The 27438-nt window shown below is 42.2% G+C and overlaps 1 protein-coding gene across 1 annotated transcript in view; it reads right to left on the reverse strand.

Annotated features, from left to right (window-relative positions):
• Positions 1 to 27438, reverse strand: part of LOC106605561 (tight junction-associated protein 1) — a 155461-nt gene that overhangs the window by 64150 nt on the left and 63873 nt on the right. Inside the window, exons 2-3 of the mRNA XM_045720112.2 lie at positions 17552 to 17662; positions 10011 to 10069 (exon numbers count right to left, since the gene is read on the reverse strand). The gene's annotated coding sequence lies outside the window, so the exon portion shown is untranslated. The remainder of the gene's footprint in view (positions 1 to 10010; positions 10070 to 17551; positions 17663 to 27438) is intronic.

A 27438-nucleotide genomic window follows, 5' to 3' on the forward strand; every position in this document is an offset into this window, starting at 1 on the left:
CAAAAAAACAGCTGTAAAGGTCTGTGTCCAGTTCCCCAGTCTTTCTCTCCCTCTCTCACACAACCATTCTCTCTCTCCCTGGCTCTCTACTCTGCCGCTCTCGCTCTCTCCTAAAGTGGCAGCAACGAAAAAGTGGTTTGAATCAATAGGGCTTTGAGAGCAGCAGCATTGGACAGTAAAGAAAGTGGCTGCCTGGTGCAGACTGTCAGTGGTGGAGAGTGGAGGGAGGGGTTTGGGATGCCACTTCAAATGAACATCATACACATGTCAATTTATGTGTTGTGATGTGGAGGGCTTTTAAAATATCTGCTCTCAGAATTCTGCCTGCAGAGTATGTGTGTATGTGCAATAGAAAGAGAGGAAAATCTGAGCATGCCCTCAAGCCTACGATTGATTACAAGCAGAAGTGTGTTTCCAATAGAGGAACTCTTAAACTCCAGTCCACGGGCTGGCAGAATTGATTATAGTGGGCTAAGTTTAGAATGTGAAAACAAGCCACATTCGTTAGGGGGTGCGGCTTCATTTCCTACCAAAATCTAAACCATGGACCACAAACACACACTGATGCACCGGAAGGCACTTTTAGGAACACAGGCACACCGACCCACACACACACACACACAGTAGTGGCCATAAATGACTAAAAAGCTTAAGCTGAACAAGAGAAGGACGCGTCACTATATCCATTCTGATTGATAACTTGGCTTCCGCTGAGTCACTCTATAGCCCTGTGGATCCAATTGCCAGTGAGTGGAGAAACACCATAGAGCTGCCTATGCTTCCTGCCAGCACAGACTAGGATACTGTAGTCCTCTCTATATCCATGATATATGTTGCTTATGCCAGTCTGGTGCACTCATTGCAGTGTAAGCCATAGAAATCATTTTAAGAGGTTCAGATAGAAAAAGGTAGATTGAAGGACAACCATTTGTATCCCTGATGAGAGCATTCTGAAATAAATAATGATTAGGAAAACGTTATTGTGGAATATAGTAAGGTCTCAACCCCCTCTTCAGTCTAACAGCGTGTTTTTACCAGACACGGCATCAGTACTGCCCCCATTAGTTTTCAGCGAGGGCACGCTGAGAAATGTGCAGGGGATTGTGGGAAGGTGAGCGGCGAGAAACCTACTAGCAGAGCAGTAGAAAAAGTTGAGCTCTACTTTATGCAAATTTCACACAACCACCATTGCCTACTGAGGAGCAGATGTTTGCTTGATTATCTTCCGTTCATGAAACATAGTTCTGCCTGTAATTTTCTCCAGGCAAGCAAAAACAAAAAAGATGGAGGAAAGCCAATCATCGCTATGTCTTGTTTTTCAAATGTATATAATGTTGCGATGCTAGAATAGAGACAAAATCAGAAGGTCAATGGCATGGAGTAAGATTGCAGAGAGATAAAACATTATGGAGTCTTAAAGGAGGCCTGGGTAAGGCCAAAATGTCATATGCCAACTTTGATTAATTATTTCTCAATGATGCTTTTAGATTCAAACGTCAACAATCCTTCCTCCAAATGACCATTCAACTTATTACATTTTGTGAAAATCCCCCAAATCAGTATTCTGTCCTGCTTTCATGCGGAATCACTCAGATGTGTTTTCTAAGTTAAAGCTTTGCCTGAAAAACACCATTATTATAACTGACTAAGGCCCAGTGTACGATATCTTATAAAAGCAGGTCAAACTTCAGCTCATCGGAGATGAAATCACTTACAGTGAATCTGAAGTGACAGCCCTCAATTGGAACATGAACATTTTGGAATGCCATTTACCTAAAGACAGTATTTGAATGAGCCACAGGGGGTCTGGGTAAATGAGCGCATGAGTTAATCAGCCTTGGAATGAATGATCAGACGCAATTACAGCACAGAGCCAGTCAGGTAGAGGAACCGTGAGTGTATGTCTGAAATTACAGCACGTCAAATGAAAGGATTCTGATTAAGCAATCTGAGCTAAAGGAGGATGACATCTCAATACTAGATTGCTAGCAGGTACAGCGGTATTTAGAGTCAAATTGACTATACCACACTATAGCAAAGCCTCGTCACTGACATACTTGTGTACATGACATGAAATCTAACAAGCTATTCTGAGCTGATACATGATGATGCTGACATGCTGCAAGACATTAACTAAATGGCACAATCCAACATCATTGAAAAGGAAAAGGCGCAACACTCGCACACCATAAAACATTGTTTTATTTAAGCATGATAAAATAAGCAAGGTAAAATATGTTAAAAAAAAATTATTTACATTTTTTTTTTGTTGATTTTCACACCACAAGATCCCAGTTTCGAAAACGACTTAAAAAAAACTAAACAGCATCATCATTATGGGAAAACACAGCTCTTCCACCTTAAAATAATGACACACAGGACCAGATACATATTAGGGATGTGACAAATGGAAAATATCTTAACGTTTAAACCGCCATTTTTTTTTTTTATCATCAGTTTTTCATCAAAACCATACGAAAAGGTCAGAAAATTCCATGTCTCAATTCCCAATCCTGCTGCCAGCAACGGTTTGGGTCTCACACTGCGTCCCTTTCAAAAAGTTTAAGCCTTGCACCTGTACTACCATTACTGCCAAGTAGGGATGCACGATATATCGGTGAACATATTGGATTCTGCCGAAATTAGCTAAAAATGCCAACAATCGGCCGGATGTCTAGTTTAACGCCGATGTGCAAAACCGATGTCAAAGCTGACGTGGATACCTATATAACATAGGTACATGACGTAATGACGCCACGTAAAGATTTGGCGCTACACGTGCAACACAGCATTCCTAACCTAGCACACAATGTCTGCTGTGTGGATCGAGCAGTCAACAAGTCGAGCAGTCATTTTAAAGCGTAAGAAAATTCCAGCGAGACAACTCAAAGGCGAAATCCATTAAAGCCAAGATAATGGAATTCATTGCCCTTGACAAGCAACCATTCTCTGTCGTGGGTGATGTTGGCTTTTGCCGACTGGTCGAGCACCGGTACACACTACCAAGTGCGCTATTTTTCAGACGTTGCCCTACTGGAGTTACACAGTAATAGCGTCACTGCTATTAGCTTCACAACATACATACTATGGAATGCCGTTTGGATCTTTGCGTGTGAAAACATATACAGTAGCACTGTCAAAGCTGTACAAAAAAGTCTGCAAACAAGCAAACACCGGCCACAAACAATGTGTTTACAATACCGCGTTGATAATCAAGCATAATTTGCTTAAGCTTGGTACCTAGCTAGCACCAATACAACCAGCCTGAAAACAATGACCAGTAGAAACTGCAGTCATTTTCATTATTCTGAGCAATGATGTAGAAATCCTTGTGAGTAAGTATTAGCTAGGTTGCCACTTGTTCGCCTATTGAAAATGAACTTCAGTTCATGAAAATAAATAGCTAGCCAGGTACTTAACCATTGTGCCCAAAGCTAACATTATAAGCAGCCAGCTAGCTTCATCTGACTAGTGATGCTCGACCGGACTGGGTTATGTGTTGTGAAGCTAGCCACAATAAGGATTAGGAACAAGTGTGGCATTTGCGGTTTGCCTTCAAAATAAAAGTATATCATTGACAGTGATGCAAATTAATACAAATAGTAGAATTATGCCATACTTTTATTTTGAAGGCAAACCGCAAAGTCCGCTATTGTGTCTAATCCTTATTGTGGCTAGCTTCACATAGATGGGTCCGACCACCATTAATAAATAAGAACTGTCTTATAAATTAGGGTTATTTTAGATGACACCTAGCTATGCTACTACAACAAATTGTGTCGTTTTGCTGTTTTTGGGGAAGAACATTGTTTGAATCCATGAGCTTTTTTTATGACCAGCACTGTAGGTGTGCGAGGCAACTTAACCAGCATCCTAGCATACTTATCAATGAACCGTTGTGACATATGAAATACGAGTGATAGTGTAATCAATGTACAATAACTACGTAGAAAATGTATGAACGCGTTAAATTATGTGACATGCAGTCATATTCAGGTCCTGACACGTCAAATAGTGTTATTTGACACGTCAAATAGTGTATATTTTTTAACACGCAAAAACCCAAACGGCGTTCCATAGAAATCCTGGTTGAGAATGAAATGACTGAACAATGAAACAGCACAGCAAGTAAATGAAAGAAATAGGTTTTGATTATGTTCACTGGTAACAGGGACATACGTAAATGCCAACAAAATAACTTTTTGGTCAGAGTGTGTGTGTGTAACCTTTATTTAACTGGACAAGTCAGTTAAAAACAAATTCTTATTTACAATGACGGCCTACCCCGGCCAAACCCGGACGATCCTGGGCCAATTGTGCGCCGCCCTATGGGACTCCCAATCGCGTCTGGATGTCATACAGCCTGGATTCGAACCAGGGACTGTAGTAACGCCTCTTGCACTGAGATGCAGTGCCTTAGACCGCTGCGTCCATGTGTGTGTGTTAACTATTTAACTGTACTAGAATGCTTAAAAGGCCTCTAACATTTTAAATATCAGTTATAGGTATCGTTCTTTTTGGTAAGGAAAATATTGGATATCGGTATCGGCCAAAAATGTCATATCGGTGCATCACTACTGCAAAGTTTACATTTCCTCATTTAACTTCTCAAAGAATTGCCATACAGGACTTCACTGCTGTCGCTTGACTTTCTCTGCCATTTTTCCAACTGTTAACAACGATGACTTAGTGGTGGAGAGTCGACTCCAAAATAATTGACTCCAACTTCTTGCACGTCGACTCCCATTTCTGAGTGTCAAGATTCGAGCCCACAAGGAATTGACTCCTAAGTTTCAGTATTTTGGGTACAGAGGAGACTGATTAGTTGCCGTACTTCCAAGAACAAACAACTGCATCATTCATAGCAAGCTAGCTAGGGATGGAGAGAGAGGGGAGGGGCACAGTATAGGCAGGTCGGCTACCAGACAGACAGCGCCAGAACCATGTACTAGGCCTATCGGCAAACAAACGCTGCATCTCACAATTTCAACTTCAGTACAGCAGGGCCTATCATCAATGAATACGATATTCTACAAGCACAGAATGAAGACTCAATACACACTCGCATCATAAGCAAAGAGAAAGAGCAGGTGAGCCATCGCAAGGGAGAGAGGGGAGGGTGCAGGCAGAAAGAACCATGCACATGCAGTGCCTTTGTAAAGTATTCAGACCCCTTGACTTGTTCCACATTGTTACTTTACAGCCTTATTCCAAAATGGATTAAATAAATAACAATTCCTCAGCAAACTACACACAATACCCCAAAATGACAAAGTGAAAACAGGTTTATAGAAATGTTTGCATATTAGGAGGGGTGCGTCACTTGAGTGGGTTGAGTCCCTGAAAGGATCTTCCTGTCCGTGTTGGCGCCCCCCTCGGGTTCATGCCGTGGGGGAGATCTTCGTGGGATATAGCCTTGTCTGAAGGTAGTAAGTTGGTGGTTTGAATATATCCCTCTAGTGGTGTGGGGGCTGTGTTTTGGCAAAGTGGGTGGATTTGTATCCTGCCTGGTCGGCCCTGTCAGGGGGTATCATCGGATGGGGCCACGGTGTCTCCCGACCCCTCCGGTCTCAGCTTCCAGTATTTATGCTGCAATAGTTTGTGTATCGGGGGGCGAGGGTCAGTCTTATATCTGGAGTATTTCTCCTGTCTTCAAATCAAATGTTATTAGTCACATGCAGTGAAATGCTTACCTACGAGCCCCTAAACAACAATGAAGTAAAAAAAAAAATACGGTTAAGAATAAGAAATAAAAGTAACAAGTAATTAAAGAGCTGCAATAAAATAACAATAGCGAGACTATATACAGGGGGGGTACCGGTACAGAGTCAATGTGCGGGGCCACCAGTTAGTTGAGGTAATATGTACATGTAGGTAGAGTTATTAAAGTGACTATGCATAGATGATAATAACAGAGTAGCAGCAGTGTAAATGAGGGGGAGGGGGGGCAATGCAAATAGTCTGGGTAGCCATTTGATTAGATGTTCAGGAGTCTTATGGCTTGGGGGTAGAAGCTGTTTAGAAGCCTCTTGGACAGAGACTTGGCGCTCCAGTACCACTTGCCGAGAGAACAGTCTATGACTAGGGTGGCTGGAGTATTTGACAATATTTTGGGCCTTCCTCTGACGCCGCCTGGTATAGAGGTCCTGGATGGCAGGAAGCTTGGTTTGCATTACCCTCTGTAGTGCCATGCGGTTGGAGGCTGAGCAGTTGCCATACCAGGCAGTGAACAAACCAGTCAGGATGCTCGATGGTGCAGCTGTAGAACCTTTTAAGGATCTGAAGACCAATGCCAAATTTTTTCAGTCTCCTGAGGGGGAATAGGCTTTGTCGTGCCCTCTTCACGACTGTCTTGGTGTGCTTGGACCATGTTAGTTTGTAGGTGATGTGGACACCAAGGAACTTGAAGCTCTCGACCTGCTCCACTGCAGCACCATCAATGAGAATGGGGGCGTACTCAGTCCTCTTTTTCCTGTAGTCCACAATCATCTCCTTTGTCTTGATCATGTTGAGGGAGAGGTTGTTGTCCTGGCACCACATGGCCAGGTCTCTGACCTCCTCCCTATAAGCAGTCTCGTCGTTGATCAGGCCTACCACTGTTGTGTCATCGGCAAACTTGGTGTTGGAGTCGTGCCTGGCTGTGCAGTCATGAGTGAACAGGGAGTACAAGAGGGGACTGAGCACGCACCCCTGAGGCACCCCTGTGTTGAGGATCAGTGTGTCGGTTGTGTTGTTACCTACCCTTACCACCTGGGGTGGCCCGTCAGGAAATCCAGGATCCAGTTGCAGAGGGAGGTGTTTAGTCCCAGGGTCCTTCGCTTATTGATTAGCTTTGAGGGCACTATAGTGTTGAATGCTGAGCACTAGTCAATGAATAGCATTCTCACATAGGTGTTCCTTTTGTCCAGGTGGGATAGGGCAGTGTGGAGTGCAATAGAGATGACATCTGTGGATCTGTTGGGGCGGCATGCAAATTGGAGTGGGTCTAGGGTTTCTGGGATAATGGTGTTGATGTGAGCAACGACCAGCCTTTCAAAGCACTTCATGGCTACATACGTGAGTGCTACGGGTCGGTAGTAATTTAGGCAGGATACCTTCGTGTTCTTGGGGACAGGGACTATGGTGGTCTGCTTGAAACATGTTGGTATTACAGACTCGGACAGGGAGAGGTTGAAAATGTCAGTGAAGGCACTTGACTGTTGGTCAGCTCATGCTCGTAGTACACGACCTGGTAATCCGTCTGGCCCTGCAGCCTTGTGAATATTGGCCTGTTTAAAGGTCTTACTCACATTGGCTGTGGAGAGTGTAATCACACAGTCTTCCGGAACAGTTGATGCTCTCATGCATGTTTCAGTGTTATTTGCCTAGAAGCGAGCATAGAAGTAGTTTAGCTCCTCCGGTAAGCTCATGTCACTGGGCAGCTCTTGGCTGTGCTTCCCTTTGTAGTGTAATGGTTTGCAAGCCCTGCCACATCTGACGAGCGTCAGAGCCGGTGTAGTACGATTTGATCTTAGTCCTGTATTGATGCTTTGCCTGTTTGATGGTTCATCAGAGGGCATAGTGGGATTTCTTATAAGCTTCCGGATTTCTGCCAGTCCGCGGTGAGTCATCGCAGTACTGATGTCCAGAAGTTATTTTCCATCAGAGTCTTATCCTGTGTCCTGTGTGAATTTAAGTATGCACCCTCTAATTCTCTCCCCTCTTCCCAGAGGACCTGAGCCCTGTGACTATGCCTCAGGACTACCTGGCCTGATGACTCCTTGCTGTCCCTAGTCCACCTGGCCGTGCTGCTGCTCCAGTTTCAACTGTTCTGCCTGCGGCTATGGAACCCTGACCTGTTCACTGTACGTGCCATCTTGTCCCGGACCTGCTGTTTTCGACTCGTTCACTCCACCGCAACTGCTGTCTCTAACTCTGAATGCTCGGCTATAAAAAGCCAAATGACATTTACTCCTGAGGTGCTGATCTGTTGCACCCTCTACAACCACTGATGATGATGATGATTATTATTTGACCCTGCTGGTCATCTATGAACATCTTGGCCATGTACTGTTATAATCTCCACCCGGCACAGCCAGAAAAGGACTGGCCATCCCTCAGAGCCTGGTTCCTCTATGTTTCTTCCTTGGTTCTAGCCTTTCTAGGGAGTTTTTTCTAGCCACTGTGCTTCTACATCTGCATTGCTTGCTGTTTGGGGTTTTAGGCTGGGTTTCTGTATAGTACTTTGTGACATCGGCTGATGTAAAAAGGGCTTCATAAATATATGATTGATATTAAAAATAAAAAACAGAAATACCTTATTTATATAAGTATTCAGACCCTTTGCTATGAGACTCGAAATTGAGCTCAGGTGCATCCTGTTTCCATTGATCATCCTTGAGCTGTTCAAAAAACTTGAAGTCCAGCTCTGGAAATTCAATTGATTGGACATGATTGGATACCTGTCTAGATAATGTCCCACAGCTCCGGAACAGGATTGTGTCGAGTCCCCAAGAACACAGAGGCCTCCATCATTCTTAAATGGAAGAAGTTTGGAACAACAAAGATTCTTCAGAGAGCTGGCCGCCCGACCAAACTGACCAATCGGGGGAGAAGGGCCTTGGTCATGGATGGTCACTGACAGAGCTCCAGAGTTCCTCTGTGGAGATGGGAAAACCTTCTAGAAGGACAACCATCTATGCAGCACTTCACCAATCAGGCCTTTATGGTGGAGTGGCCATACGGAAGCCACACCTCAGTAAAAAGGCACATGACATCTCGCTTGGAGTTTTTCAAAAGGCACCTAAAGACTCTGACCATGAGAAACAAGACTCTTTGGTCTGATGAAACCAAGATTGAACTCTTTGGCCTGAATGGCAAGTGTCACGTCTGGAGGAAACCTGGCACCACCCCTATGGTGAAATGTGGTGGTAGCATCATGCTGTGGGGATGTTTTTCTGCAGCAGGGACTGGGAGACTAGTCAGAATGATGAACGAAGCAAAGTACAAAGAGATTCTTGATGAAAGGTCCTGAGCCCTCTGGAGCAGGTTGAGACTGGAGCAAAGGTTCACCTTCATACAGGACAACGATCCTAAGCACACAGCCAAGACAACGCAGGAGTGGCTTCGGGACAAGTCTCAGAATGTCCTTGAGTGGCCCAGCCAGAGCCCGGACTTGAACCGAATCGAACATCTCTGGAGAGACCTGAAAATAGCTGTGCAGCAACACTCCCCATCCAACCTGACAGAGCTTGAGAGGATCTGCAGAGAGGAATGGGAGAAACTCTCCAAATACAGGTGTGCCAAGCTTGTAGCGTCATACCCAAGAAGACTGAAGGCTGTAATCACTGCCAAAGGTGCTTCAACAAAGTACTGAGTAAAGGGTCTGAATACGTATGTAAATGTGATATTTTTTTATTTATAAATTTGCAAAAAAATCTAAAAACCTGTTTTTGCTTTGTAATTATTGGTGTAGATTGTAGATTGACGAGGGAAAAAAATATTTAAATACATTTTAGAATAACAAAAAATGTGGAAAAAGTCAAGGGGTCTGAATACTTTCCGAATGCACTGTATATTTCGGGGCGGCAGGTAGCCTAGTGGTTAGAGCATTGGGCCAGTAAGGTTGCTAGATCGAATCCCCGAGCTGACAAGGTAGAAATCTGCCCCTGAGCAAGGCAGTTAACCCACTGTTCCCCGGTAGGCCGTCATTGTAAATAAGAATTTTTTCTTAACTGACATGCCTAGTTAAATAAAAAGGTAAAAAAAAATCGTGGTAATCTCTCTCTCGCAATGTCTTGATTTGCATTCCTCGCAAATTTACCAAAGTAACCCAAAGTTCGCCTCTCACGCTCCGATTTTATTTAAATTACACAACTTTCCCCAGGCCTTTATAGCCTATCGTCTAGTTAGGCAATAACAAGGTACATAATATGGTTGTGATTACTGCACTGTGATTTTATTTAGTTATACCCACACACCTAAACATACTGTAAATCTAGATAAGGATTCTAGGAAAATATGCGCCATACCCAAATTCTGAGTTATTCCAGCGATGTCCTCATCCACAGGTTCCTAAGTCACAGGCATTCTGAAACACAAAGGAGCAGGCTGAATTTAGATCAAAGGGTTAGAGAAAAGTAGCCAATAGTTAGCGACTTCATTTCACATGTGATAGAAAGGATTCCGTGCATGTGCTGCTATGCTGGGTTCCCTCCTCTAGAATCGTGAAGCACCAGGGGACTCACTCACCTGAGACAACCCTACAAACATTCTGGAATGACGTCCACTGGGATTTGAGTGACATTGCTCACAATAAACAGGTTTCAAAAATGTGTCACTGAAAATCGAATAACTTTTCACACATTCAAAACTGTTCTGAGGCCCCCTCACAAAAATGTTCAATCAAATACTGAGCAGTGACACGAGTGGAAATTCACACATGGTTGATAGCAGGACACTTCCCACAACATTCAGTGCTCCACTTTTCTGATCTTCAATTATTGTTGATTTGGTGGCAATTATATACTGAACAAAAATATACAATTATATACTGAACAATAAAATACAACACGCAACAATTTCAACGATTTTACTGTGTACAGGTCATTTAAGGAAATCAGTCAATTTAAATTAATTCAACAGGCCCTAATCTATGGATTTCCCATGACTGGGCAGGGGCGCAGCCATGGGTTCGCCTGGGAAGGCATAGGCCGACCTACTTGGGAGCCAGGTCCACCCACTGGGGAGAAAGACTCAGCCAATCACTATTAGTTTTTCCCAACAAAGGGGCTTTAAGATAAGACAGAAATACTCCTCAGTTGCATCAGGTGTCCGGGTGGCTGGTATCAGACGATCCGGCAGGTCAAGAAGCCGGAGGTGGAAGTCCTTTTCTGGCGTGGTTACACGTGGTCTGCGTTTGTGAGGCTGGTCGGACGTACTGCCAAATTCTCTAAAACGACATTGTAGGCTGCTTATGGTAGAGCAATGAACATTCAATTCTCGGCAACAGTGTCTTTACTGTGTCGCCACCATGCTCGATGCGAGGTACCTGGATCGCTACTTCGATGCAGACTAGATACAGAGTTCAGGTGAAATGTTAGACACAGCTGGATGGGAGATGGAAACGGACAGTGCGCACCGAGTTAGAGGACCCACGACAGCTAATCAAATGGCTACCCGGACTATGCATTGTTTCCTGCCACTCCCACCCCAACAACAAGCTGTTGCTACTCTCTGTTTATCCTCTATGCATAGTCACTTTAAGTTATCCTACATGTACATATTACCTCAAATAGCCCGACTAACCGGTGCACCCGCACATTGACTCTCTACCGGTACCACCTGTATATAGCCTCGCTACTGTTATTTTTTACTGTGTTTTTTTTCTTTACTTATCTATTGTTTACCTAATCATTTTTATTTTTTTTTACTTAAACTGCACTGTTGGTTAAGGGCTTGTAAGTAAGCATTTCACTGTAAGGTCTACACCGGTTGTATTCAGCGCACGTGACAAATAAACAGAGGTGAAACTTCACTGTTTGACATGTGGGATGAAATCCTGGTTGAGAATGAAACGACTGAAAAAATGAACAATGAAACAGCACAGCAAGTGAAAGAAAACGCTTTTGATTATGTTTTACTGGTAATGAGGACATACGTAAATGCCAACAAAATAACTTTTTGGTCAGTGTGGGTGTGTGTGTGTGTGTGTGTGTGTGTGTGTGTGTGTGTGTGTGTGTGTGTTTCAACTATTCTAGAATGCTTAAAAGGCTGCAAAAATGTATATATAGGTGTCAGGTAGCGTGTGTTTAAATGGAGAATACTCTAGTTTAACACAGCGAGTGTTTCATATTGCTGTAAGATCTCTTGAAGGCTATATAGAAAAGTATATATATTTATTTTTCTAAATAAATCCAGCTTAAAACACATTTTAAATGGTTTACTGGCAACTACAGCTTTCCAGTTAAATATTTTCCACTGCCTCTTCTGTTCTCTCAGTCTGTATCTGCCTTGACCTGATCCAATACAATATTTATTCAGTGTAAAAGTGCTCTTTCTTTTGTGCCGTTCAGGGCCTTTTGCTGTGGATAAGCAAGCCCTGCAGGGGATGTGGCAGAGAATAACACATGAAGGCCTGTGCTATGGCCGCCAGCCATGCGTGACAATCAGCCGGTGGTGCTGTTGAATACAGCCTCACACGCGCATACAGACACACACAAGTCTGCAAAGTGCAAACACGTACGCGTACGCGCGCGCGCACACACACACTTCAGTTCGAACACAGTCGCACACTCTCCAATGGCACTACCTCAGACCACCATCATCCGTATCTACCCCACAGGCTAGGAGACACAGCAAGGCCATTACTCATCATAAAGTATTCCATGTTTTAATAAAATCTTCACAGTGCCATGGCTAACCGACAGGGGTTAATATTTATTTTCAGGACCAGAGACAGTAAAGAGGGCTGCTTCTAAAAAGGGGCTCACAGCAGTGTGTGATATTTTACTTCATTGAAAATCATGATGATTACAGACTAGGAGAAAATGGAACACAGGCTGCTTTTACACAAGCTGCCCAATTCTGATCTTGTTTTCACTAATTGGTCTTTTGACCAATCAGATCAGCTCTGGAAAAGAGCTAATGTGAAAAGATCTGTTGCGATTGACCAATTAGTGACAAAAATATCAGAATTCTGTTGACTGTCTAAACACAGCCATAGCCATTCCTCTCCAAGGTCACCCACAGTGTTTTAGAAAGGGCTCATTTACAATTGAACACGCCAGTCAACATTAGGGAATGAGATTCAATGTTTAAAGTCTAAATTAGGCTTGCAGCCTAAGGGCACAGCTATGGGAAGAGCACTACCATAGAGCTTTATGATGTTATGAGCCATAGAAATATTATTATTATTTTAAGAGCCATCTTTACGGCCACCCTGAACAGTGGGTTGGTTTAGGAGAACCCTAACGGTGATGTGTTTCTTATGCCGCTGCCCTGGCAGCACTCTGTTTATAACTGATGGGATGTTGCTCCTCCTTATCGGTGAAACCCCTGCTGTCATTTTGTGCGAATGTGTCTCGTTAGATGCCTCTTAACTCCATGTCTAGCATCCAGTTACCAGTGGTCACCCTGCTTTGTCCAACATCCTTCCATTTGCAGCCTTCTATTGACTGCTTTTAAGAGGACAATTGACTGACCTTAACTGACATTACCTGAACAGCTGAATCGAGGAAGATGGACTCTCCCCTATATTTGGTTCCTTGCCAGGTTTCTTCCTTTCTTCTGGGAGAGTTTTTCTAAGGCCCTAGGCTTGCTCTTGGGAGGTTAAAGCCTTGGCTTTGTTGAACTTTGTAACAAATTACTTTGTGAAAAGTGTGCTCAACTAACAAAGTTTAATTAATTGATTGTACCGCCATTTGGCCTCAGCTACCCAATATAGCGACCAATTAGAGCAGCTGTTGGTGCCGAGGCAATAATTGGGTGGTTTTAGGGGCGAGATGAAGGCACACAGCTTGTGTACTCAGTAGTGCTAAGCGATTAACCGAAATTTCAGCAATCTTTCGGTTTTTAAACAGCTAATTGACCAACATCGGTTCAATTATTTGAATTCCATTTTGTTCAGTTTTTTTCTGGTCAGCTCAATGCGCAGTTTCTCTAAAGACGAATTGGATCAAGCTCGAACTGCGCGATGTAGTAGGGAGTTGTAGTTTCCAACAGGCCAATATGCTACATAGTATAGCGCAGAAAATGTGGTACCGTAATTTCCGGACTATAAGCCGCAACTTTTTTCCCAGGCTTTGAACGTCGCGGCTTAAACAATGACGCGGCTAATATATGGATTTTTCCCGCTTTCAATTTAAAAAAAACAAAAAAAACATTCTGTGATGTGCTCAGTTTTTTGGCGGCATGAAGCTTTCATTAGACCAATGAAATTGCCGAACGGGTTAAGGTCAAACATCTTTTTTGTTTACTGTTTAGATTAAATCGAGCGCTCTCAAACTTCCCATCATTCTGATTATGGTAGTCATTTTGTCACCCTGATTCCTGGGGGTACAACAAAGTATTTGCAGCCACTCGACATCAGTGTAAATCGTGCATTTAAGGTGGCGCTCCGTGTTCAGCGGGAGGCTTGGATGACAAGTGGGGAGAAATCCTTCACTAAAACGGGCCGCATGCAAAGAGCAACTTATGGTCAAGTCTGCCAGTGGGTCCTGACAGCGTGGAGCATTGTCAAAAAATCTACTATCATCAACGGGTTTCGAAAGGCTGGACTGCTGCATGTTAACCTGTTTAGGATAGGGGGCAGTATTGACACGGCTGGATAAAAAACGTACCCGATTTAATCTGGTTACCACTCCTACCCAGTAACTAGAATATGCATATACTTATTACACATGGATAGAAAACACCCTAAAGTTTCTAAAACTGTTTGAATGGTGTCTGTGAGTATAACAGAACTCATTTGGCAGGCAAAAACCTGACAAGGTTTCAGGCAGGAAGTGGCCTGTCTGACAAGGTGTCGTTCTTCTTGTCTCTGTTTATTGAAGAGTGAGGATCTTAGCTGTCCCGTGACACTTCCTACGGCTGCCATAGGGTCTCAGAAGGCGGCAAAAAGCTGAATCGTGGCTTTGCAGGCTCTGGCTGAAACAAAGTAGCGCGTTTGGGTAGTGGCTGGTTACAGTACTGTGAGACTCAGGCGCGTGCCCGCGTCGACCGAAAGCTTTGTTTACTTTCCTCAGTTTAGCTAAATGGACATTCCCGGTAGGAATATTATCGCTTTTCTACGAGAAAAATGGCATAAAAATGGATTTTAAACAGCGGTTGACATGCTTCGAAGTACGGTAAAGGAATATTTAGATTTTTTTTGTCACGAATTGCGCCATGCGCGCGACCCTGATTTACCATTTCAGATAGTGTCTGGGACGCACGAACAAAACGCCGCTATTCGGATATAACGATGGATTATTTTGGACCAAACCAACATTTGTTATTGAAGTAGCAGTCCTGGGAGTGCATTCTGACGAAGACAACAAAAGGTAATCAAACTTTTATAATAGTAAAGCTGATATTGGTGAGTGCTAAACTTGCCGGGTGTCTAAATAGCTAGCCCGTGATGCCTGGGCTATGTACTTAGAATATTGCAAAATGTGCTTTCACCAAAAAGCTATTTTAAAATCGGACATATCGAGTGCATAGAGGAGTTCTGTATCTATAATTCTTAAAATAATTATGCTTTTTGTGAACGTTTATCGTGAGTAATTTAGTAAAATGTTAGCGAATTCCCCGGAAGTTTGCGGGGGGGGGGGTATGCTAGTTCTGAACGTCACATGCTAATGTAAAAAGCTGGTTTTTGATATAAATATGAACTTGATTGAACAAAACATGCATGTATTGTATAACATAATGTCCTAGGGTTGTCATCTGATGAAGATCATCAAAGGTGAGTGCTGCATTTAGCTGTCTTCTGGGTTTTTGTGACATTATATGCTAGCTTGAAAAATGGGTGTCTGATTATTTCTGGCTTGGTACTCTGCTGACATAATCTAATGTTTTGCTTTCGTTGTAAAGCCTTTTTGAAATCGGACAGTGTGGTTAGATTAACGAGAGTCTTGTCTTTAAATAGCTGTAAAATAGTCATATGTTTGAGAAATTGAAGTAATAGGATTTTTAAGGTTTTGAAAATCGCGCCACAGGCTGCAAGTGGCTGTTACGTAGGTGGGACGAATTCGTCCCGCCTAGCCCATAGAGGTTAAAGAGGGCTCAGCGGGGGATTTGCCTCCGGATGAAAGTGACGAGAGCGACAATGAAAACGATCCAATATTGGATGAAGCAATTCTGAGGCTATTCAGCTCCGACACCGAAGGAGAGGACTTCAGTGGTTTCAGTGCACAGGAGGAGGAAGATGGTGACCAATGACTTTCTTGGTAGGCTACTGTTTACTGCTAATTTTTTATTTTTTGTTACGTTTCGTGTTTCGTTAAAGCCTATTTATTTTTGTTACAAGCCGTGTTTCGTTAAAGCCTATTTATTTTTGTTACAAGCCGTGTTTCGTTAAAGCCTGTGTAAAGTTCATTTGTTTCAATGTACGGTAGGCACCTGCGGCTTATAGACATGTGCGGCTTATTTATGTTCAAAATATTTTAATTTTTTTAAATTCAGTGGGTGCGGCTTATATTCAGGTGTGCTTAATAGTCCGGAAATTACGGTAATTAACTATAATCACCATAAACCATTGTGCGCCTACCTGTCCGGTCTGTGTGGGGCAGACACGGAGAGAAGAGAACACATGTTCGAGGGAGATAGAGAGCAGATGCATCTCTACCTGAAAATACGTGATCTAAGTGATTAATAGTTGGTATTCAGCAGTCATAACAGTATGCCATATTTACTTTGAAGAACTACTAAAATAGTGATTTGTCAGACAGCAGCTCTATAGAGATGAGATGACTTGGAATGAAACAAACATAATATACACAACAACTGAAATATCTTATTAAAGTAGCAATGTTTTATTCTGTTACAACATTCAACCCACATAATGCATTTAATGTTTAAAAAAAAACAAATCAACACCGAAAACCCTATTTAAAAATAAAATAATCAAACAGACCTCAAAAAGCACTAATCGCTCAGCACTAGTCACCTGAATTGGTCTAATGAAAAAGCAGCTACATATAAAAAGCGACCCTAGTGAGGGTTGTTTGCAAAAACCCAAATGTTTCCACTGAGGTGAGGGTAGTGCTCTATTATTAACAAGCACCTGGACTGGGCGATGGTGTGCTCTACATGGCCGTGTTCAGTGTTGTTTGGGCGAAGCTTGAATAATTTAACGGAGGAAGAGATGGCTACGGTTCATATAACTGAGCACATGGAAAAAAAAGAAAGAAAAAACATTTTCCTAGGACGTCACGTATGGGAGAGAGAATAATAACCCAAGTCATTACGTGCCACTGAGGGCTCTTGACTTGGTGGAACCTGGGTGGCTGACTTTCATTCTCCACCATTATAATGAGGCCGGTGCTACTGTACTAACGCAACAACGAAAGACCAACATTTACAAAAGAAGTGGCTCTTCGGTCTCATTTACATTAAGCAAACAGAAAACCATTACATAATCCTCTTGAATGAATAAATAAACCTGTTTAAACCGGCTCTATTTCAAACCTACGAGGGAAAAGCATTCTTCCCTGCGGAAACCATAGGAGAACATCCAAACAGCAGGAGGTTCACAGTGTGCTACGCTAAACTTAACTTAAAAGCAATTCACAAAACAGTAACACCACAATGGGCAGAAGGGAAATGAATGTGTATTTTAGCAGTATAATTGGAGTGATTTTGTGCATATTCCATACAGAAGAGAGAAAAACCAAAGACAGAGAGTAATGGATGGAAAGCATACTTTGTGTGTGTGTGTGTGTGTGTGTGTGTGTGTGTGTGTGTGTGTGTGTGTGTGTGTGTGTGGTGTGTCTGTGAGGAGGTAGAGAGAGCAAGCAAGGGGAGAGAGAGTGAGAAAGGGGGAGAGAACGAAAGCAGGATTATAGAGAATCGCGTATAAATAGCCCCTCACCTTTAAGAGTATATGCTGCGTGCTCCAGACTCATCGCCCTGAGTGTGTCCCCTCTTCTTTTCCTCTTCGTCCTCTCTCTCTTGGCATGTGAACCTCTGGGCTACTGATAACCTGAAACAAAAGAAGGTGGATGGAAAAACACAGCCGTGTTAGTACCTCTGGACTGTCAATCTCCCGACTCTTCGGATACGGTAACAAGCAAGACGAAACTGGGGCTCAGGGGACAGTGTGTGCGAAGCAAGCCTCATAAGGGAGTCTGTTTCATTCTCTGTCCTTTACATTCACTCCTACACAGTCTGACTGACTGCTGCCACACACTAGCTAGCTTCCTCTTCTACTCTAGAATGATCGTGGGGATTCTATTGAGAAAAATATATAATTTTAGACAGCCACTGTGCCTTCTCAAAGTGACTCACTGTGCTCTATTTGTCAGAATCCGACACAAAAGGAGAAGGCCTTGATAATACATTTAGCCTTGATAATACATTTTTCCTTGGATTGAACTCTGTCTAGAAGTGTTGGATTCTGGGTTAAACTTGGAACATTGCTATCCTAGAGACTGGTTTTTACATCAGAAGTTAATGGTTATTTGTAGGAGCCAGATGGCTTTGGAATGTGCTGGGTGGACGGGAGGAAGTCACAGGATTGCTATAGGGATATGGGTGGACATCTTTGGATTAGGCAAATGAGGGGTTGAGGTCAGGTCAGATCCCCGTAAGGGAGAAATTATGGTTTATTACCCTATTACTTCGTCTTCCTATCGAACCATAATAGATGTAAGGATTGGAGAGAAGGAGGAGTGCCTAATAGGAGTATATATATACTTGTGGTGGTGGAAACATGTTGTCTGATGCAGCTGTATTGATCCTCTGGGAAGAACAAAATTGTTTAAGCTTTCATAATGTCCGTTGAGTTTTTTACTCTGAGAATTAGAACCAAACACTTGGCGCTGCGAGCAGGGTTCACCACGATTTGTAGTCAAACCAGAGAGTCCAGATCAGTGGAGCTGGAAACAAACAAGGAAGGCACAGTTCCTACACCTGTTTACACTCATTTTGACATCTTGGGGAGATGAGAATCGTAGGCTGAACAAATATAGTATACGGACCTAGAGAGCCTGAGTTTATTCGGTAGGCCCATTGTGTAACGACTGGTCGTAAATATCTGGTGCAGGGTAGGTTCTATATGTACAGGTCTCGAGTGGAGGTTTTCCACTGCGAGATCCAGGTAAAAATCAGGAGTAGCGTAGGTTCCATAAGGATAGGTCCCGAGTGGAGGTTTTCCACTGCGAGATCCAGGAGTGACAATACAGTGTAGGGCTGGTTCCGTATTAGGATATACCCCTACTAGGGACCTTCCCCTGCGAGATCTGTAAAAAGGACAAAAGTCCCAGCTGCAGTGAGTTTTTGTACGACGAGAGTTCTAGAAGCTAGTGAGTAAAACAAAAACAAAAAAAAGGAAAAATAAGATATTCAAACACTGAGTTACGAGTATTAGCAGTAGCAATAAAGAGAGGTTGGTTAGATGCCCTGTTGGGTGGAGAACCATGACAGATTATGTGGAAACAGGAAGACAAGTGTGAATAATTTTGGTAATGTGGGTTATCAACAACAGTGATATTTGAGGCACAATACTGGAATAAGACATTAAGTCATCCGTATTCTCCAGTAATACATTTGCAGACGCTATAGTATAGGTTCTAATACAAGGTATTAAGTACCGTGACCAATTAATTATTATCCGTGGAAGTGGGTAGCGCTACCTTGGAAAATAGTTAATAGAAGGTGTGTATTATAGACAGGAGAAGAAATCTAAAACACCCTAGACACAGTTTGGGAATAAAAACTATTCATATGGCGACAGACGGCCCCGATTCTCCAAGCGGAGCTAGAGGATTTTAATAAAGCAATGGAGTCGCTGAAAGAAGCGCACAAGCATTCTACCAATTCGGCTCGAATATGGAGAATTAATAGTGGTACTTAGCTACAAAAAGACTGGGTACGTGAGTACATTGATAGAATTTGAACTTCGGCTTTCATGGCAGGTTTGAAACTTGTGATCAAAACGACAATTGTGGGGGTGGTGGATAAAATAGAGCAAGATGTTTGAGTGGAATATAAATCAGCTCACTTCACAGACGTGCGAGGGGTTAATACAGCCACAGTGAAAGTCACTAACAGTGGTTTCAATGGCCAAGGTAAGACAAAGAAACGTAGCGACAAAAGCGTAAGGAGATAATCCCACATCTAAAACAGGGAGCATCGGAAGAATGAGTGTACGGTGATACTGGAACCTGCTGCTTTCGAAGGAAATTCCACTATACAAGCTTTTGCATCTTTTTCAAAAGAGCAACAACAAATCCTTTTGAGAGTAGCAGGAGAGGAAATGTCACATATCGGTGTATAGTTTCGGTTCAAACGATAGTGGTTCATAGAGATTACAGTTTCTAGTTGAAGGAACACGTATGAGATCACATCTTACCCAACTGTTCAATAGAGGCCAGGGATCAAATATCACGGATTCCTTAGGATGAGAAATTGGCAAAAATTGGCACGAAGAATCTAGGCGAAATGCCAGGGGAATGGATTCTAGAGGTAACAAATTTAAATTCATCTAGCCAAACACTCTTTTTTGGGAGATCTAATGAGACATTTTGTGTAGTTTTATTCTGAAATAGATTTTGAGAATGTACAAAAGGGTGGAGGGGTAACGAGGAATTAGCAAAGGGGTTACTAAACCTAAAATTAACTTAATTCTTTGTGGTGCGGTGGTTATGGAGAATAGTACATGCATAAATAAAAGATACATAAATTACGGAGTGGGCCATAAACGGAGTTCCAGATAAGTGAGGCCTGTTCATGTGTGTTTTTGACCTGAGGTTTCACACACACATTTTTTTTAACATTTTAGTCATTTAGCAGACGCTCTTATCCAGAGCGACTTACAGTAGTGAATGCATACATTTCATACATTTTTTCCCCCGTACTGGTCCCCCGTGGGAATCGAACCCACAACCCTGGCGTTGCAAACACCATGCTCTACCAACTGAGCCACACACACACACACACACACACACACACACACACACACTTTACTGGTTATGGATGTGTTAGTGGTGTTGATATGGAGGGATTTATTTTGGATGGGGTATTTTCAATTCAGTATTAAATTGGCTATGCAGAAGGATGGAAATGTTTGGAAGGTTTTGAAATGGTTTCTGAAGGACATGAAAAGTAAAGGGAGAAGAAATATTTAATGGTGTCGAATGCCCTGTATCCTGACTTTCTGGTAAGGCCTGACCAATCTCACTATAAATGATAGAAACAGGTGGGATTTAATTATAAAATGAATGAGAAACACCAGTTTCATTTCGATTTTACCATTGCTTTATGAGATACCATTATTTCCTTATGGAGTTATCAAGAGTTGTAAATCCACGTTGATTGGTTATTCGAATGCGCATATTTTTGATTTAACATGTTTTTGAATCACAATGTGAATCATGTGTTTGAAGAAAAAGTTACCAGTTCCCTGGGGTCCTGGTCTTTGGGTAAATATACAAATGCACTTTGTTCAGTCTGAATATAGAAGGAAAAATATATGTTAAATAGGGATGACAGTTACTCCAAATTGATTGTGATATGCTAATTGCCGATTTCATTTTTTGTTCTTGTTTCAATACAAATTTCACCAGATCGGGACTTATAGAGTGTGGGATTCCCGAATGGGTTAGGGTGCTAACTTCCTGATCTGGTAAATCTTCCGAGAGGTCGCCAGTAAAATAAGGGAGTATGAACTAATTTTGAAAATGGTTTTAACAGTAACAGTATGTTGTTATGCTCTGACATACAGTTGAAGTCGGAAGTTTACATACACTTAGGTTGGAGTCATTAACTTTTTAGTGACAGGGGGCAGTATTCGGAAATTCAGATGAATTAAACTGCCTGCTACTCGGGCCCAGAAGGTAGGATATGCATATTATTAGTAGATTTGGATAGAAAACACTGAAGTTTCTAAAACTGTTTGAATGATGTCTGTGAGTATAACAGGCAAAAACCTGAGACAAATCCAACCAGGAAGTGTGGAAATATGAGGTTTGTAGTCTTTCAAGTGATTCCCTATCCAGTATACAGTGACTTAGGGTTCATTTTGCACTTCCTAAGGCTTCCACTAGATGTCAACAGTCTTTAGAACGTTGTTTCATGCTTCTACTGTGAATAGGGAGAGAATACGAGCTCCTGGAAGTAGATGAGTGAGAAAATGACATGGGCTCAGTGGCGCACGCTCCCGTGAGAGTTAGCTGTATTCCTTTTCTTTTTTGAAGACAAAGGAATCATCTGGTTGGAATATTATGGAAGATTTATGATAACATCCTAAAGATTGATTCTATACATCGTTTGACATTCTATACATCATCTGTAATATAACTGACTTTTCATCTGAACTTAACTGCGCGAGCACAGTGCATTTGGAGTACTCTACCGAACAAAAAGGAGGTATTTGGAAATATATATGGACTTTATCGAAACAAACGAACATTTATTGGGGAACTGGGATTCCTGGGAGTGCATTCCGACGAAGATCATCAAAAGGTAAGTGAATATTTATAATATTATTTCTGAGTATTGTTGACTCCACAAAATGGCGGGTTTGGTTTAGTCTCTGAGCGCTGTACTCAGATTATTGCAAAGTGTGCTTTCGCTGTAAAGTTGTTTTGAAATCTGACACAGCGGTTGCATTAAGGAGAAGTGCATCTTGATGTGCTCATTCACCAGAGGTTTTGGGAGGCAAAACATTTCTTAACATTACACGCCAATGTAAAATGGGGTTTTTGGATATAAATATATACTTTATCGAGCAAAACATACATGTATTGTGTAACATGAAGTCCTATGAGTGCCATCTGATGAAGATCAAAGGTTAGTGATTCATTTTAGCTGTATTTCTGGTTTTTGTGACGACTCACCTTGCTTGGAAAATGGCTGTGTGGTTTTTCTCGTCTCGGCACTGTCCTAACATAATCTAATAATATGCTTCGCAGTAAAGCCTTTTTGAAATCGGACAATGTGGTTGGATTAACGAGAAGTTCATCTTTAAAATGGTGTAAAATAGTTAGTTGTATGTTTGAGAAATTTGAATGAGATTTTTGTTGTTTTGAATTTGGCGCCCTGCTATTTCACTGGCTGTTGAATAGTGTGTCCCGCTAGCGTCCCACATTTCCCAGAGAGGTTAAAACTCGTTTTTCAACCACTCAACACAAATTTCTTGTTAACAAACTATAGTTTTGGCAAGTCGGTTAGGACATGTACTTTGTGCATAACAAGTCATTTGTCCAACAATTGTTTACAGACAGATTATCTCACTTATAATTCACTGCATCACAATTCCAGTGGGTTAGAAGTCTACATACACTAAATTGACTACCTTGAAACATCTTTGAAAATTCCAGAAAATTATGTCATGGCTCTAGAAGCTTCTGATAGGGTAATTTACATAATTTGAGCCAATTGGAGGTGTACCTGTGGATGTATTTCAAGGCCTACCTTCAAACTCAGTGCCTGTTTGCTTGACATCATGGGAAAATCAAAAGAAATCAGCCAAAACTATGGGATGTCAGAATGAGCCTGCAGGAAGGGTACCACATGAGGGAGGAAGATGTCGCCCCTGTAACGCACAGCGTTGAGATTTCCTGCAATGACAAGCTCAGTCCGATGATGCTGTGACACACCGCCCCAGACCATGACGGACCCTCCACCTCCAAATCGATCTTGCTCCAGAGTAAAGGCCTCGGTGTACCGCTCATTCCTTCGACGATAAACGCGAATCCGACCATCACCCCTGGTGAGACAAAACCCTGACTCATCAGAGAAGAGCACTTTTTGCCAGTCCTGTCTGGTCCAGCGACGGTGGGTTTGTGCCCATAGGTGACATTGTTGCCGGTGATGTCTGGTGAGGACCTGCCTTACAACAGGCCTACAAGCCCTCAGTCCAGCCTCGCTCAGCCTATTGCGGACAGTCTGAGCACTGATGGAGGGATTGTGCGTTCCTGGTGTAACTCAGGCAGTTGTTGTTGGCATCCTGTACCTGTCCCACAGGTGTGATGTTCGGATGTACCGATCCTGTGCAGGTTTTGTTACACGTGGTCTGCCACTGCGAGGACGATCAGCTGTCTGTCCTGTCTCCCTGTAGCGCTGTCTTAGGCGTCTCACAGTACGGACATTGCAATTTATTGCCCAGGATACATCTGCAGTCCTCATGCCTCCTTGCAGCATGCCTAAGGCATTTTCACACAGATGAGCAGGGACCCTGGGCATCTTTCTTTTGGTGTTTTTTAGTTTGTAGAAAGGCCTAAGTTTTCATAACTGTGACCTTAATTGCCTACCGTCTGTTAGTGTCTTAACGACCGTTCCACAGGTGGATGTTCATTAATTGTTTATGGTTCATTGAACAAGCATGGGAAACAGCGTTTAAACCCTTTACAATGAAGATCTGTGAAGTTATTTGGATTTTTATGAATTATCTTTGAAAGACAGGGTCCTGAAAAAGGGACGTTTCTTTTTTTGCTGAGTTTATAAACTTGTGTTGGTGGAAACATGTTTTGTCTAATGCAGCTGTATTGATCCTTTGGGAGGATTAAACTTGGTTAAGCTTTCATAACGTCCGTAGAGGTTTTTACTAATTACAACCAAACAGAAGAGAGACCGCAGTACTTTTCAAAAACAGATCCACAGTAACTTACAAAATACAGAAATCATCCCCGTATGATGGATTTTGCATCATACAGGGATGATTTCTGTATTTTGAAAGTTCTATATCTTGACATCTTGATTGCTGACAAGCAAAGCATTTTGGGAATATGCCAACAATTGACTTATGAAACAAATACCAAAACAGTTTTTGGGTGGAATTTTCCTTTAATAAGTGACAAACTCTAAAAATGTAATTAAACATGTACATTTTTACAGTAAATAGTACAGAATTAGTATTTTCATCCATCCTTGACTTTTTCCTGCTCTTTTCTCTGACTTCAAATGAATGGGTGACATTTGCATAATGTCAGCATATAGGGTCGTTAAAATAAAAAGTTAAACATTTGGGCTTCTTCATTGTTCCCTTGGATGAGCACCGCAGTGAGTGCATAAACTAATTTGTTCAAAGTAAGGTCACAGGAGCCAAACTGCCCTGTCAAGAAGGTGACTAATACCCCAGAGTGAGCTCACTAAATACAGTAAAAACCAGACTACATTATTCACCTCCAATTTAATTAAGGCTTACCTAGGATATAATTGGCTTTCTAATCCTTAATTTGCATAACATTTATGAAATAGAGTAGCCAATGACCCCGGATAAATGTTTTCCTGGAGACAAGTAGTTTACATACAGTTGAAGTCCAAAGTTTACATACACTTAGGTTGGAGTCATTAAAACTCGTTTTTCAACCACTCCACAAATGTCTTGTTAAACTATAGTTTTGGCAAGTCGGTTAGGACATCTACTGTGTGCATGACAAGTAATTTTTCCAACAATTCTTTACAGACAGATTATTTCACTATCACAATTCCAGTAGGTCAGAAGTTAACATACACTAAGTTGACTGTGCCTTTAAACAGCTTGGAAAATTCCAGAAAATGATGTCATGGCTTTAGAAGCTTCTGATAGGCTAATTGACATCATTTGAGTCAATTAAAGGTGTACCTGTGGATGTATTTCAAGGCCTACCCATCAAACAGTGCCTCTGCTTCACATCATGGGAAAATCAAAATAAATCAGCCAAGACCACAGAAAAATAATTGTAGACCTCCACAAGTCTGGTTCATCCTTGGGAGCAATTTCCAAACGCCTGGAGGTACCACGTTCATCTGTACAAACAATAGTACGCAAGTATAAACACCATGGGACCACGCAGCCGTCATACCGCTCAGGAAGGAGACATGTTCTGTCTCCTAGAGATGAACGTACTTTGGTGTGAAAAGTGCAAATCAATCCCAGAACAACCGCAAAGGACCTTGTGCAGATGCTGGAGGAAACAGGTACAAAAGTATCTATATCCACAGTAAAACGAGGCCTATATCGACATAACCTGAAAGGCCGCTCAGCAAGGAAGAAGCACAAACAAAAATAGAACATGATGACCATTGTTATGTTTGGAGGAAAAGGGGGAGGCTTGTAAGCCAAAGAACACCATCTCAACTGTGAAGCAAGGGGGTTGCAGCATCATGTTGTGGGGGTGCTTTGGGGCAGGAGGGACTGGTGCACTTCACAAAATAGATGGCATCATGAACAAGGAATATTATGTGGATATATTGAAGCAACATCTCAAGACATCAGTCAGGAAGTTAAAGCTTGGTCACAAATGGGTCTTCCAAATGGACAATGACCCCAAGCATACTTCCAAAGTTGTGGCAAAATGGCTCAAGGACAACAAAGTCAAGGTATTGGAGTGGCCATCACAAAGCCCTGACCTCAATCCCATAGAAAATGTGTGGGCAGAACTGAAAAGCATGTGCGAGCAAGGAGGCCTACAAACCTGACTCAGTTACACCAGCTCTGTCAGGAGGAATGGGCCAAAATTCACCCAACTTATTGTGGGAAGCTACCCAAAACGTTTGATCCAAGTTGAACAATTTAAAGGCAATGCTACCAAATACTAATTGAGTGTATGTAAATGTCTGACCCACTAGGAATGTGATGAAAGAAATAAAAGCTGAAATAAATCATTCTCTCTACTATTATTCTGACATTTCACATTCTTAAAATAAAATGGTGATCCTAACTGACCTAAGACGGGGAATTTTTACTAGGATTAAAATGTCAGAGGTAAAGACAAAGCTATGGGGAAAAAAAGGCTCTCCAGGGTTAAAATGTGAGCTAATGCGGGTTGGAGAAGGTTCACAGTACACCTTGTACACCTTGGTTGAAGCGGAGATTAAAATCAATACTGGAGCACACGTGACCGATTGAAGTCTTAGAAAATCAATTTTCGGCACTGCAGTGCATTGGGATATAATAGGCTTCAGCATGTTTTTCATTGGGATTAATGGGCATGTTTGGGCAAGCTGCACAACTTTGTGGAGGCTATAAAATTCACCTCATCCTCAAACTATGTCTTTCAGAATAATTTAAATGGTTCAGAGAGACAATGCAAAACACCAGTCATCAGTTAGGCCTAACACTTACTGAAATATCCAAAGCTGGGATAAGAATAACAGCATCAGGTGGAACGTCACCCTAAATGTCAGCAGCTTTCTTCCGACTGCAAGACACAGTGCTCTGTTCACATTAGGCCTAAATGGTTAAAGCATAGGTCATCATACAAAACTGAGCGGGGTGTGAATCAAATCGTACGCCGTTATGCAAGTGAGGGAGTGGCAAGGAAATCTGCAAATTCCTTTCAGTACCATCAAGACACCACAAGAGATAAAAAAATTAATTTCAGTCATATTGGATGTAATTACTGAAAAGGAGTATAGTTCTCATTCTCAGCCCGAACCCGACGGGGCCCGACAGTCTGGGCCTCAAATTCTGAGAATTGATTCGGGCAGGGCAGGTTTTAGGCTTGCTGCACTGTGTGAAAAATATACTGCTCAAAAAAATAAAGGGAACACTTAAACAACACAATGTAACTCCAAGTCAATCACACTTCTGTGAAATCAAACTGTCCACTTAGGAAGCAACACTGATTGACAATACATTTCACATGCTGTTGTGCAAATGGAATAGACAACAGGTGGAAATTATAGGCAATTAGCAAGACACCCCCAATAAAGGAGTGGTTCTGCAGGTGGTAACCACAGACCACTTCTCAGATCCTATGCTTCCTGGCTGATGTTTTGGTCACTTTTGAATGCTGGCGGTGCTTTCACTCTAGTGGTAACATGAGACGGAGT

This window comes from Salmo salar, chromosome 01 (assembly GCF_965601325.2).
Source record: "Salmo salar chromosome 01, fSalSal1, whole genome shotgun sequence".
Taxonomy (NCBI): Eukaryota; Metazoa; Chordata; class Actinopteri; order Salmoniformes; family Salmonidae; genus Salmo; species Salmo salar.